The sequence below is a fragment of the Somniosus microcephalus genome, chromosome 6 (genome assembly GCF_052327205.1).
Source record: "Somniosus microcephalus isolate GS21.2 chromosome 6, FLI_Smic_1.0, whole genome shotgun sequence".
NCBI lineage: Eukaryota > Metazoa > Chordata > Chondrichthyes > Squaliformes > Somniosidae > Somniosus > Somniosus microcephalus.
This window is the reverse complement of record NC_140992.1, coordinates 231,508,766-231,523,620: the sequence shown is the minus strand read 5'-3', so window position 1 is coordinate 231,523,620 and position 14,855 is coordinate 231,508,766. Positions and strand designations below refer to the sequence as shown.

General features: G+C 56.1%; 1 long non-coding RNA gene across 1 annotated transcript; it reads right to left on the bottom strand.

The window, feature by feature from the left end:
- Positions 1 to 1,660: 1,660 nt before the first annotated feature.
- LOC147116514 (uncharacterized) lies at positions 1,661 to 7,093 on the bottom strand. Its single transcript, XR_015078824.1, has 3 exons — positions 7,021 to 7,093; positions 3,599 to 3,738; positions 1,661 to 1,866 (listed from the first exon to the last, which is right to left on the bottom strand). It is a non-coding gene; the product is annotated as an uncharacterized LOC147116514 (long non-coding RNA).
- Positions 7,094 to 14,855: the final 7,762 nt, after the last annotated feature.

Genomic DNA, 14,855 nt, shown 5'->3' with positions numbered 1-14,855 from the left:
CCCTTGGTTTCTACCATCATCTTCATTATAATTAGCTGTCTGTATTTTCAATATTTCCCAGCCCTACATTGAATGGTTTACATTTGCAGATTTTTCTTTAGATCTTGATGGACCTGACATTACAACTCCTGAGGATAGACTCCACGATTCATTAAATATTAGGTATCTCGTGATGTGTACAGGAGGTACTGAATTCTTGTGGTAGAGATTTCGGGCTAGATTTTCATTGGGCCATGGATTTGGGATTGGAGGCGTTTGGGGGTTTAAAATCCCGAAATCCGGGGTCCCGACCCCATCCCGCCCCCAAGCCTCCATGCCAGTTTGAAAGGAGGTGGGTACCCGCCCCGCACTGGGACCCGCCTCTCCAAGGCTGGAAGGGGATTAGTGCCAATGAACTGCCTGTTAACAGGTAGTTAACAGGCAGTTTTTAGCCTAATCCCTGTTTTCATTGTTGAAATATGGGATTCCCGACAGCTCCAAACCACGCCAAGTTAGCGAGGCGGGCCGTTGGGATGAAGGGCTTGGAGGGGTCGAGATGTCCGGTGTTCAGGTGAGTGATGGGTGCATGAGTGCAGAGGTAAGTGTGTTTGGTCTGTGTAAAGTGTTTAAAGAAGTTCTACTAACCTTTACTTACCTTTACAGCCTTCCTTCCTTCAGGTCTCGGGAGTCCCTCATCTCACTGGCACAGAAAACAGAATGGCCGCCAGCTGTCAAAGGGTCTTGACAGATGAAATTTCAATCTGTGACATCATCTGTTGCCGGGTGGCCCTTAATTGGCCTGCTGAGCCCGCTGGGCAGGCTCAACAAGGTCAATCAAGTCTAAATCGCATGGGTTGGCTGGAACTCGATGGAGGCGGGGCTACAACCCCAAAAGTTGTAGTCCCACCTCCTACCCGCCTCCTCAATGAAAATCCAGCCCTTCATGTCTGTGCAAAATGAAATTAGTTGCTGTGTTGAAAGGAGTAATAGCAATTCCTTAAAATGAGAATTTTCCAAATGTGAATATAGATATGTAATTTAGAAATAGTGTAGATTGGAATACATTAATTAGACTGTCATGCAATTTCAATCTGAGCATTTTTGACAGTCGACAAAGTTGCCTAAATTGCATTTGTTTTCTCAAACATCTAACAAAACACATGAAAGGTCATCGACCTGACATGTTAACTCAGTTTCTCTCTCCACAGATGCTGGCTGACCTGCTGAGTAGTTTGCGATTTTTCTATTTTTATAACAAAACACATTTGTTGTATGTTTGCCTAAAATATAACTTTTATATCAATTTATCATTGGCTTTGTGTCAGTGTTTGGTTTCAATTTAAATCGATTTGTATCTGGATCAAAAAAAATTGGATCACTCATGAACTGCAACTTATTGGACTTTGTTTCTTGTTTACTAAAGACCACAGCCTGAAATTACTATTGGTGATATTACTGTACAAATGTTTAATGCCCTTGTATCAGATTCCTCTCTGCTTTTTTAATGGAGGCATTAGTCCTATTTTTTTAACAAATAAAGACTTGCACTGCCAACTGTAAACAGTTTTTGCTCATTTAGGTTAAGTTAAGCATCAGCTGAAGAAAGGCCTGCGACAAACATTACCAAAGGCACAGATATGTCTTTCACAATCCTTACTTAAAACAGTGGCTACTCCCAAAGTTGTAAAAGTTAAGTTGTAATTTTTTATTTTGTTTATGTGGTGGAGAGTTCCATCAGTATATACTGTACATACATTTGACATGCATAACATGGGGCTGAAGTTAGAAGAACAAGATGGAAGCTGTTTGATCATGAAAAGCTGAGACAGGGTGAGATAAGCCAGGAGAGGGAATCCAGGACAGAAAGACTGAAGTAGTGAGGGAAACCTGGCAGGAAAAAGAGCAGATAGATGTAAAAATTTACACAAAAAAGGAAAGCAAGTAGCAATTTATCTTTTCTGCCTTTTCCTATTGTATTTCATGAGCAGTATGGCATTAACCTATGTGAAGCAGTTCTGAAAGGTTACAGGGACATCTTACCTATACAAAGAGATATGGATAGGTACTGATGTCATTTTGACGAGTGTTCCAATAGGGGCTTGACTGTCATATGGGGCTGAAACCAAGAGTTCAGTTTTTAGCCCTTAGTATTACAACCACTGCTTATATTCTTTATTTCATAGGCTTTGCATAACTAACCCAGCAACTTTCTCGTAATAGGGCTCTTTTATATTTAGTGCAAACCCACAATACAACTGATTTACTGTATGCCTAAATGCTGAAAGTGCAATTGATTTCTGCAATAATAATAACCCAGTAACATTGAATTGAAGAACAGGTCAATACAGTGAGCCAACCTCATGGTATATCCATCAGTATTCTTCAGGAAAGTCTAAGTTGAATTCATAAATTGTATAGGGTTCAAAAAAAATCTTATTTTGGCTTTTAAAGAAAGAAAGACTTGCATTTATATAGCGCCTTTCACGACCACCATAACAAAAGCACTTTACAGCCAATGAAGTGCTTTTGGAGTGTTGTCATTGTTGTAATGTGGGAAACGCAGCAGCCAATTTGCACACAGCAAGCTCCCACAAACAGCAATGTGATAATGACCAGATAATCTGTTTTGTTATGTTGATTGAGGGATAAATATTGGCCAGGACACTGGGGATAATTCCCCTGCTCTTCAAAATAGTGCCACGGGATCTTTTACATCCACCTGAGAGAGCAGGTTAACATTTCATCCGAAAGACGGCACCTCCAACAGTGCAGCACTTCCTCAGTACTGCACTGGAGTGTCAGTGTAGATTTATGTGCTACAAGTCCCATGGAGTGAGGACTTGAACCCACAACCTTCTGACTCAGAGGCGAGTGTGCTACCCACTGAGCGACAGCTGACACTTTAGTTCTGCTATAGAGTTGTTTGAAAGTCCTTCCACAGTTTAGAGCCTTTTAGTGGCCAAATTGACATGTCTGATGATGGGAGGTTGGAACCTGATTGATAATGTGTGGCAGAGTCAGTAATCTGATGGCAGGGTCAGACAGGATCAAAATACTTGAGGCTGCTGTTAATGATTGAACAACCACCCTGACTCATTGACTGTAACTGGGGGCTCCTGCCACTCAGCTCCTGCTAACCCCAAAGCCATTGCCCCAATGGATAGGATGGTACTAGCTGGACCAAGGTTATGCATATTGACCAGAACAGTCTGTAACTGATTGGCATTATTTGTGTTCATACCAAGTTACAATAACATAACATAGTAGTTGTTAGAAAGAAATAGGAATTTGTTTCCCATTTATTATCTTTTGGGAACTGTTCAGTTGAATAAGGATGTGAGGATTTTTTTAAAAAGATTACTTCAAAGGTTATTTCTAGAAAAATAATATTTAAAAAATCCAGCTCCTCAATTTGTAATAGAATTCTAAACAGTTGAAAGAAGTTAAATATACCTCAGAGAATAATAAGGACTTGAATGTGGACGCAAAGGGAAATAAATCTTCAGAACCTGTTAGATTGTAGATTTGAGTTAATAACAGTTCACATAGAGTTGTTATGAGGTAGCACACATCAAATTCTATCCACTGCAAAGTACAATCAATGCACCATTTATCTTACAGCATTGTTGATGATGGCAGTCCTCACTTTGACAGCAGTGCTGACATATAGATGAGATGGCTCTACTGACATGAGAGGAGCCAAGAACCACCTCAGGAGATGGTTTTCCATAGTTTCTCTGAAGGTAGCACTGCAGCTAGCTGAAAGCATAAATGGTTGTCACTGGTAGCATTCGACATTATTAACTGCCATTTCTAATCCCATGATTATGACTTGAAAAACTGCAATCATGCACACGCAGAGTTGTTCTCAGTTGCCACTGATTCCCTGAATTCCACCCCATAAGATAAATGGCATGAATTGCGAGCACTTTGTTTTAATGAGCCAGATGTCCAAAGCATGCAGAAACCCATCACCACGTTTGAGTCTTCAATCAAAGCTGCTGATAAGCTTATCAAAGACAGACAGCTTAGGCAGAGGTTGGCAAGAGGCAACATTTAGGGACCCTCAAGCACCCACAAAGATCGCACTGGAATTTAACCAACCACAACCATGCACACCTACCAGCACAGAGTGCTGGTAAGCTTCTCACTGCTTGTCCAGCCAGGGCCACTTTGCCAGTTACTGCTTGCAGTGTCATCTGGAGCCAAATGTGAAGAATCCCAATGCCCAGAATCAAAGTTCCCCTCTAGGTTCCGTTAATGGACTCGGTAACAATGCCCTGGAATTCTGCAGACATGCCAGGCTCAAGTATTGATTTATCAAATCTGCCATAGAAAGTTGATTTGGTTCCAATCCCCTATCATCAGGCTTGTAGCCATGGAGCTACCTCACCCCCAAAGAGACACTGTTTATGAAAGCCCTTTGAAAAGAAATTGTTCTATAATATAAATGAGGTGAAAAAAAACACTTGCAAGGTAAGAAACTAGGCACATGCCTGAAACAAACTTTAGGCCCACTGCCTAAATGGAGGGCCTAACGCTCGTTTCAGGCCATTTTGATAAGGGCCCCTTTCCCTATTCGGGTAATTTGTGGGAATCCATTTTGTTCATGCACCTTGATGATTGCTGGTTGCAGTATAGATGGCTGCAAAAAATTGCAAATCTCCTGATCAAATGCATTTTCTATGCCAAGGAAAAGCAACAAGGCTGGTATATGTCTGCAGAGACAGCGACAGGTTACATTAAAAAAAGATAGCAAGGGTTGTCATTGGAGTGACAGCCATGCATAAATCATATTTGGTAAGGATCGTGAAAAGCATGCGTCAAGTCTGTAAACAAGTATGTTAGCCAAAATCATATTACGATTTAAAAGGGAAATGTGTCCATGCAGCCAACACTGTCAAGGGTTTTTTATGTATTATGGAAATATTAGCTATTTTCCAGATGTCAAGGAAGCTTCTCTGTGAAGGTTATAGGTGCAACAGAAGGCATAAAAACTCCAGAAAGAAGACCTAATAAAAGTCTGTGGAGAAGCTGATTGATTTGTCTTTAGCCTTGAGATATCTTGCTTTTTGTTTTGGATGCAATTAGCCATGTCAGGCCTTTTTTTATCATGATAAATATGTTACACTGGGGTGTGATTGGATGTTGGTTCGCCTGTTGGGCACGGAGCTACCGATTTTTGCTGCTGATTGCCCGCAACCAAAACACACACGGGGCGTGTTGGTCGCCGTATTGGTTAGGGCGCCCCTTATTCATCCCACGAGCCTACCAGAAATGAGCTTTACAATTGCATATCGTCCTTTGGCGGTAGAGACATTTTGGCCTAGAAATTGGTTCACGCCGACTTCGGGCACGAACCTAATGGCAGCCACAAACTGATGTGCAAGAGGACCACGCAGAATTGATCCTCTTGCATCATCTGAACATGACCAGCATGCTGGGAACACCAGTTGCACCCCAAGCGGCCATAAAGAAATTGAAGATCAGCTGGCTGGGACGATGGCACCGGACCTATGGTGAGTCCAGGACGCCGGGGAACAGATTAAAATGGGGATGGAGGTTGTGGGGGGTGATGGGCGAGTGGTGGCTGGCAGCGGCCGCTGTTTTAATATGGAGCCGGGAGGAGCACTCCTCCTCCTCCACCTGGCCCCTCATCCAGGTAAGTTACTTACTGTTTAACTCTCATCCTCCAGCAGTCCATTTAAAGACTGCTGCTTTTTGCCTGAGTAAACTGACCGCAACATGCATAGCTTCTGTTTCAGGCAGTTGCAGGCGGGTGCCCTGGACGCCTACAGGGCACCCTAGCTAAAATGGCGTGCATGAGTGAAATGAGCATGTGCATGCCGCATCAAACCCTTCAGCGTCTGTTTTTCACCTGAAAAACGGGTGATGCACCATCCAATTCCTAGGTCTTTGTTTTTATCCACCAGCAGAAGCCATGCAACAAATACAGAAAAACATGCTCTCTTGACACAAAGCGTGTTCACAGCTTCCTTATCTCACACAAATTCCAGGCAAAGAACCACAGCCAAAAACAGTGAAACTTCCGCCTGCTACTTTGATGCTGCCCCAACCCGGAGGCCTAGCATGTGAGGTTTGCTCTTTTGCTGTGCTTGTTTTGTTCAGCTTGAGACTTCCATCTCAATATTTTTCAGGTCTCCACGTGTGACAAGTGAAATTATATGCTCACTTTGAAATGTTGCCATTGTTTACTGCTTATATGTTTCGTAATGTATTAGAAATGATTAAAGCAACTGCTATTCTTTTATATATGTACTAGATGGGGAGCCCCGCGTTGCGAGGGCAATTTTGGGGTGCTTGGTCTCCCTACCCCTGTGTGTCCCCCCTCTCCCTGTCCTATCCCTCCCCTCTCTCCCTACCCTCCCTACCCCCTCGGCCCCTCCCCCTGCCTAGCGCCTGAGGTCCGGTGCCGTTGCGATCCCCCCCGTGATTTCCCGAGGCTCTCCCCCCCCCCGCGATTTCCCGAGGCTCTCCCCCCCCCGCGATTTCCCGAGGCTCGCCCCCCCCGGCGATCTCCCGAGGCTCGCCCCCCCCCGGCGATCTCCCGAGGCTGTGTGCTGGCGTCACGGGGGCCGTGCGCATGCGTGCCGGCGTCAAGGCGGCTGCGCAACTGGCGTGACGGGGTGGCGGGCCGTGCGCATGCGTGGTTTCAAGACCACCGGCGTGCCCCGTTGCCGGGGTAACGGGGGCCGTGCGAATGCGTGCTGTCGCCAAGGCAGCCGCGCAACTGGCGGCCTCTTCTTTTTTTAAAACTCATCAGCTCTCCCCCCCCCCGCGATTTCCCGAGGCTCTCCCCCCCCCCCGCGATTTCCCGAGGCTCTCCCCCCCCCCCCGCGATTTCCCGAGGCTCTCCCCCCACCCCGCGATTTCCCGAGGCTCCCCCCCCCCGGGATTTCCCGAGGCTCTCCCCCCCCTGCGATTTCCCGAGGCTCTCCCCCCCCCCCGCGATTTCCCGAGGCTCTCCCCCCCCCTATTAAATTGTTATTTAATTCCCTAACACATCATTAAAATATTTACCTTAGCTCCCTAACTCACAGAAAGTGTGGGGGAAAAAATTGTGAAAAATCAAGATGGCGGCCACTCACCTCGGTTCAGAAGGATAAGGCCCGCCCACACACGCACCGATTGGTCGACCGGTCAGGTCACCGAAGCGTAGGATTGGTCAATCGTCGAGTCACTCGACACTCAACTGTAGGATGGCACGCGCCTGTCCGATTGGTCGACCTCGACGTCACACGGTCGCTAATGAGATGCTAATGAGCGGAACGCTGAACGTTTTTCGGATACCGCGGGCGGGATTTTTGTCCGGCCGAAACGTAAATACGCCTATGACCGGTCCGGAATCGCAAGCTTTCTTGTGAGGCGACGCGCACGTCGGTACACTCTGTAACATTCAAACGTATAGAGAACGGACAGACAGACAGACATCGGAACAGACATCGGGACAGACAGAAGAGCTGCTTTATATATATAGACTAGCTGGCATTGCCGAGGCTTTTTGAGGGCATGTTGTTGTTGGAAGAGAGAGAGGGAGTGACTGGGGGGAAGAGAGAGAGGGAAGGAGAGAGAGAGAGAGAGGGAAGGAGAGAGAGAGAGAGAGGGAAGGAGAGAGAGGGAAGGAGAGAGAGAGAGAGGGAAGGAGAGAGAGAGAGAGAGAGGGAAGGAGAGAGAGAGAGAGGGGGAAGGAGAGAGAGAGAGAGAGAGATGGAAGGAAAGAGAGAGAGATGGAAGGGGAGAGAGAGAGAGAGGGAAGGAGCGAGAGGGAAGGAGAGAGAAAGAGAGGGAAGGAGAGAGAGTCAGAGAGAGAGGGAAGGAGAGAGAGGGAAAGAGAGAGAGAGAGGGAAGGAGAGAGAGAGAGAGAGATTGGGAGTGAGAGAGAGAGAGATTGGGAATGTGAGAGAGAGACTGGGAGTGTGTGAGAAAGAGAGACTGGGAGTGTGAGAGAGAGATTGGGAGTGCGAGAGAGAGAGAGATTGGGAGTGTGAGAGAGAGCGAGATTGGGAGTGTGAGAGAGAGAGATTGGGAGTGTGAGAGAGAGAGAGATTGGGAGTGTGAGAGAGAGAGATTGGGAGTGTGAGAGAGAGAGATTGGGAGTGTGAGAGAGAGAGATTGGGAGTGTGAGAGAGAGAGATTGGGAGTGTGAGAGAGAGAGATTGGGAGTGTGAGAGAGAGAGACTGGGAGTGTGAGAGAGAGAGACTGGGGAGAGAGAGGGAATGGGGAGATAGAGAGAGAGACTGAGGGGGAGAGAGAGAGCGACTGAGGGGTGAGAGAGAGATGTGGAGAGAGAGGGAGAGACTGGGGAGATAGAGAGAGAGAGACTGAGGGGGGAGAGAGAGAGAGACTGAGGGGGGAGAGAGAGAGAGACTGAGGGGGAGAGAGAGAGCGACTGAGGGGGGAGAGGGAGACTGGGGGAGAAAGAGAGAGATGGGGAGAGAAAGAGAGAGAGTAGAGAGACGGGGGAGAGAGAGGAGAGAGACTGTTTCGAGGGCATGTTGTTGTTGGAAGAGAGAGAGCGAGTGGGGGGGGGAAGAGAGAGAGAGAGAGCGAGTGAGGGGGGGGCAGTGCCGAGGCTTTTTTGAGGGCATGTTGTTGTTGGAAGAGAGAGAGGGAGCGACTGGGGGGGGGGGAAAGAGAGAGCGACTGGGGGGAAGCGAGGGAGCGACTGGGGGGAAGCGAGGGAGCGACTGGGGGGAAGCGAGGGAGCGACTGGGGGGAAGCGAGGGAGCGACTGCGGGGAAGCGAGGGAGCGACTGGGGGGAAGCGAGGGAGCGACTGGGGGGAAGCGAGGGAGCGACTGGGGGGAAGCGAGGGAGCGACTGCGGGGAAGCGAGGGAGCGACTGGGGGGAAGCGAGGGAGCGACTGGGGGGAAGCGAGGGAGCGACTGGGGGGAAGCGAGGGAGCGACTGGGGGGAAGCGAGGGGGCGACTGGGGGGAAGCGAGGGGGCGACTGGGGGGAAGCGAGGGGGCGACTGGGGGGAAGCGAGGGGGCGACTGGGGGGAAGCGAGGGGGCGACTGGGGGGAAGCGAGGGGGCGACTGGGGGGAAGCGAGGGGGCGACTGGGGGGAAGCGAGGGGGCGACTGGGGGGAAGCGAGGGCGCGACTGGGGGGAAGCGAGGGCGCGACTGGGGGGAAGCGAGGGCGCGACTGGGGGGAAGCGAGCGAGCGACTGGGGGCAAGCGAGAGCGCGACTGGGGGGAAGCGAGAGCGCGACTGGGGGGAAGCGAGAGCGCGACTGGGGGGAAGCGAGAGAGCGACTGGGGGGAAGCGAGAGAGCGAATGGGGGGAAGCGAGAGCGCGACTGGGGGGAAGCGAGAGAGCGACTGGGGGGAAGCGAGAGAGCGACTGGGGGGAAGCGAGAGAGCGGCTGGGGGGAAGCGAGAGAGCGGCTGGGGGGAAGCGAGAGAGCGGCTGGGGGAAGCGAGAGAGCGGCTGGGGGGAAGCGAGAGAGCGGCTGGGGGGAAGCGAGAGAGCGACTGGGGGGAAGCGAGAGCGCGACTGGGGGGAAGCGAGAGCGCGACTGGGGGGAAGCGAGAGCGCGACTGTGGGGAAGCGAGAGCGCGACTGGGGGGAAGCGAGAGCGCGACTGGGGGGAAGCGAGAGCGCGACTGGGGGGAAGCGAGAGCGCGACTGGGGGGAAGCGAGAGCGCGACTGGGGGGAAGCGAGAGCGCGACTGGGGGGTAGCGAGAGCGCGACTGGGGGGAAGCGAGAGCGCGACGGGGGAAGCGAGAGCGCAACTGGGGGGAAGCGAGAGCGCGACTGGGGGGAAGCGAGAGCGCGACTGGGGGGAAGCGAGGGAGCGACTGGGGGGAAGCGAGGGAGCGACTGGGGGGAAGCGAGGGAGCGACGGGGGGATGCGAGGGAGCGACTGGGGGGAAGCGAGGGAGCGACTGGGGGGAAGCGAGAGAGCGAATGGGGGGAAGCGAGAGCGCGACTGGGGGGAAGCGAGAGAGCGACTGGGGGGAAGCGAGAGAGCGGCTGGGGGGAAGCGAGAGAGCGGCTGGGGGGAAGCGAGAGAGCGGCTGGGGGGAAGCGAGAGAGCGACTGGGGGGAAGCGAGAGCGCGACTGGGGGGAAGCGAGAGCGCGACTGGGGGGAAGCGAGAGCGCGACTGTGGGGAAGCGAGAGCGCGACTGGGGGGAAGCGAGAGCGCGACTGGGGGGAAGCGAGAGCGCGACTGGGGGGAAGCGAGAGCGCGACTGGGGGGAAGCGAGAGCGCGACTGGGGGGAAGCGAGAGCGCGACTGGGGGGTAGCGAGAGCGCGACTGGGGGGAAGCGAGAGCGCGACGGGGGAAGCGAGAGCGCGACTGGGGGGAAGCGAGAGCGCGACTGGGGGGAAGCGAGAGCGCGACTGGGGGGAAGCGAGGGAGCGACTGGGGGGAAGCGAGGGAGCGACTGGGGGGAAGCGAGGGAGCGACGGGGGGATGCGAGGGAGCGACTGGGGGGAAGCGAGGGAGCGACTGGGGGGAAGCGAGGGAGCGACTGGGGGGAAGCGAGGGAGCGACTGGGGGGAAGCGAGGGGGCGACTGGGGGGAAGCGAGGGGGCGACTGGGGGGAAGCGAGGGCGCGACTGGGGGGAAGCGAGGGCGCGACTGGGGGGAAGCGAGGGCGCGACTGGGGGGAAGCGAGGGAGCGACTGGGGGCAAGCGAGAGCGCGACTGGGGGGAAGCGAGAGCGCGACTGGGGGGAAGCGAGAGCGCGACTGGGGGGAAGCGAGAGAGCGACTGGGGGGAAGCGAGAGAGCGACTGGGGGGAAGCGAGTATGCGACTGGGGGGAAGCGAGAGAGCGACTGGGGGGAAGCGAGAGAGCGACTGGGGGGAAGCGAGAGAGCGACTGGGGGGAAGCGAGAGAGCGACTGGGGGGAAGCGAGAGCGCGACTGGGGGGAAGCGAGAGCGCGACTGGGGGGAAGCGAGAGCGCGACTGTGGGGAAGCGAGAGAGCGACTGGGGGGAAGCGAGAGCGCGACTGGGGGGAAGCGAGAGCGCGACTGGGGGGAAGCGAGAGAGCGACTGGGGGGTAGCGAGAGCGCGACTGGGGGGAAGCGAGAGCGCGACTGGGGGGAAGCGAGAGCGCGACTGGGGGGAAGCGAGAGAGCGACTGGGGGGAAGCGAGAGCGCGACTGGGGGGAAGCGAGAGCGCGACTGGGGGAAGCGAGAGCGCGACTGGGGGGAAGCGAGAGAGCGACGGGGGGAAGTGAGAGCGCGACTGGGGGGAAGCGAGAGAGCGACTGGGGGGAAGCGAGAGTGCGACGGGGGGAAGCGAGAGAGCGACTGGGGGGAAGCGAGAGCGCGACTGGGGGGAAGCGAGAGAGCGACTGGGGGGAAGCGAGAGAGCGACTGGGGAAGCGAGAGAGCGACTGGGGGGAAGCGAGAGAGCGACTGGGGGGGAAGAGAGAGAGCGACTGGGGGGGAAGAGAGAGAGCGAGTGGGGGGAAGAGAGAGCGAGTGGGGGGGGAAGAGAGAGAGCGAGTGGGGGGAAGAGAGAGAGCGAGTGGGGGGGAAGAGAGAGAGCGAGTGGGGGGGAAGAGAGAGAGCGAGTGGGGGGGAAGAGAGAGAGAGCGAGTGGGGGGGAAGAGAGAGAGCGAGTGGGGGGAAGAGAGAGAGCGAGTGGGGGGAAGAGAGAGAGCGAGTGGGGGGAAGAGAGAGAGCGAGTGGGGGGGAAGAGAGAGAGCGAGTGGGGGGGAAGAGAGAGAGAGCGAGTGGGGGGGAAGAGAGAGAGCGAGTGGGGGGAAGAGAGAGAGCGAGTGGGGGGGAAGAGAGAGAGCGAGTGGGGGGAAGAGAGAGAGCGAGTGGGGGGGAAGAGAGAGAGCGAGTGGGGGGGAAGCGAGAGAGCGAGTGGGGGGGAAGAGAGAGAGCGAGTGGGGGGGAAGAGAGAGAGCGAGTGGGGGGAAGAGAGAGCGAGTGGGGGGAAGAGAGAGAGCGAGTGGGGGGGAAGAGAGAGAGCGAGTGGGGGGGAAGAGAGAGAGCGAGTGGGGGGGAAGAGAGAGAGCGAGTGGGGGGGGAAGAGAGAGAGCGAGTGGGGGGGAAGGGAGAGAGCGAGTGGGGGGGAAGAGAGAGAGCGAGTGGGGGGGAAGAGAGAGAGCGAGTGGGGGGGAAGAGAGAGAGCGAGTGGGGGGGAAGAGAGAGAGCGAGTGGGGGGGAAGAGAGAGAGCGAGTGGGGGGGAAGAGAGAGAGCGAGTGGGGGGGAAGAGAGAGAGCGAGTGGGGGGGAAGCGAGAGAGCGACTGGGGGGAAGCGAGAGCGCGACTGGGGGGAAGCGAGAGAGCGACTGGGGGGAAGCGAGAGAGCGACTGGGGGGAAGCGAGAGAGCGACTGGGGGGAAGCGAGAGAGCGACTGGGGGGAAGCGAGAGCGCGACTGGGGGGAAGCGAGAGCGCGACTGGGGGGAAGCGAGAGCGCGACTGTGGGGAAGCGAGAGAGCGACTGGGGGGAAGCGAGAGCGCGACTGGGGGGAAGCGATGAGCGCGACTGGGGGGAAGCGAGAGAGCGACTGGGGGGTAGCGAGAGCGCGACTGGGAGGAAGCGAGAGCACGACTGGGGGGAAGCGAGAGCGCGACTGGGGGGAAGCGAGAGAGCGACTGGGGGGAAGCGAGAGCGCGACTGGGGGGAAGCGAGAGCGCGACTGGGGGAAGCGAGAGCGCGACTGGGGGGAAGCGAGAGAGCGACGGGGGGAAGTGAGAGCGCGACTGGGGGGAAGCGAGAGAGCGACTGGGGGGAAGCGAGAGTGCGACGGGGGGAAGCGAGAGAGCGACTGGGGGGAAGCGAGAGCGCGACTGGGGGGAAGCGAGAGAGCGACTGGGGGGAAGCGAGAGAGCGACTGGGGAAGCGAGAGAGCGACTGGGGGGAAGCGAGAGAGCGACTGGGGGGGAAGAGAGAGAGCGACTGGGGGGGAAGAGAGAGAGCGAGTGGGGGGAAGAGAGAGCGAGTGGGGGGGAAGAGAGAGAGCGAGTGGGGGGAAGAGAGAGAGCGAGTGGGGGGGAAGAGAGAGAGCGAGTGGGGGGGAAGAGAGAGAGCGAGTGGGGGGGAAGAGAGAGAGAGCGAGTGGGGGGGAAGAGAGAGAGAGCGAGTGGGGGGAAGAGAGAGAGCGAGTGGGGGGAAGAGAGAGAGCGAGTGGGGGGAAGAGAGAGAGCGAGTGGGGGGGAAGAGAGAGAGCGAGTGGGGGGGAAGAGAGAGAGCGAGTGGGGGGGAAGAGAGAGAGCGAGTGGGGGGGAAGAGAGAGAGCGAGTGGGGGGGAAGAGAGAGAGCGAGTGGGGGGAAGAGAGAGAGCGAGTGGGGGGGAAGAGAGAGAGCGAGTGGGGGGGAAGCGAGAGAGCGAGTGGGGGGGAAGAGAGAGAGCGAGTGGGGGGGAAGAGAGAGAGCGAGTGGGGGGAAGAGAGAGCGAGTGGGGGGGAAGAGAGAGAGCGAGTGGGGGGGAAGAGAGAGAGCGAGTGGGGGGGAAGAGAGAGAGCGAGTGGGGGGGAAGAGAGAGAGCGAGTGGGGGGGAAGAGAGAGAGCGAGTGGGGGGGAAGGGAGAGAGCGAGTGGGGGGGAAGAGAGAGAGCGAGTGGGGGGGAAGAGAGAGAGCGAGTGGGGGGGAAGAGAGAGAGCGAGTGGGGGGGAAGAGAGAGAGCGAGTGGGGGGGAAGGGAGAGAGCGAGTGGGGGGGAAGAGAGAGAGCGAGTGGGGGGGAAGAGAGAGAGCGAGTGGGGGGGAAGAGAGAGAGCGAGTGGGGGGGAAGAGAGAGAGCGAGTGGGGGGGAAGAGAGAGAGCGAGTGGGGGGGAAGAGAGAGAGCGAGTGGGGGGGAAGAGAGAGAGCGAGTGGGGGGGAAGAGAGAGAGCGAGTGGGGGGGAAGAGAGAGAGCGAGTGGGGGGGAAGAGAGAGAGCGAGTGGGGGGGAAGAGAGAGCGCGAGTGGGGGGGGAAGAGAGAGAGCGAGTGGGGGGGAAGAGAGAGAGCGAGTGGGGGGGAAGAGAGAGAGCGAGTGGGGGGGAAGAGAGAGAGCGACTGGGGGGGAAGAGAGAGAGCGAGTGGGGGGGAAGAGAGAGAGCGAGTGGGGGGGAAGAGAGAGAGCGAGTGGGGGGGGAAGAGAGAGAGCGAGTGGGGGGGGAGAGAGAGAGCGAGTGGGGGTGGAAGAGAGAGCGAGGGGGGGAAAGAGAGCGCGATGGGGGGGTGGGGGGGAAGAGGGAGAGCGACTGGCGGGGGGGGAAGAGAGCACGACGGGGGGGAAGAGAGAGAGCGCGACAGGGGAGGAAGACAGAGAGCGCGACGGGGGGAAGAGAGAGAGCGCGACGGGGGGAAGAGAGAGAGCGCGACGGGGGGAAGAGAGAGAGCGCGACGGGGGGAAGAGAGCGCGACGGGGGGGAAGAGAGAGAGCGCGACGGGGGGAAGAGAGAGAGCGCGATGGGGGGAAGAGAGAGAGCGCGACGGGGGGGAAGAGAGAGAGCGAGTGGGGGGGAAGAGAGAGAGCGAGTGGGGGGGAAGAGAGAGAGCGAGTGGGGGGGGAAGAGAGAGAGCGAGTGGGGGGGAAGAGAGAGAGCGAGTGGGGGGGAAGAGAGAGAGCGAGTGGGGGGGAAGAGAGAGAGCGAGTGGGGGGGAAGAGAGAGCGCGAGTGGGGGGGGAAGAGAGAGAGCGAGTGGGGGGGGAAGAGAGAGAGCGAGTGGGGGGGAAGAGAGAGAGCGAGTGGGGGGAAAGAGAGAGAGCGACTGGGGGGGAAGAGAGAGAGCGAGTGGGGGGGAAGAGAGAGAGCGAGTGGGGGGGAAGAGAGAGAGCGAGTGGGGGGGAAGAGAGAGAGCGAGTGGGGGGGGGAAGAGAGAGAGCGAGTGGGGGTGGAAGAGAGAGCGAGGGGGGGGAAAGAGAGCGCGATGGGGGGGTGGGAGGG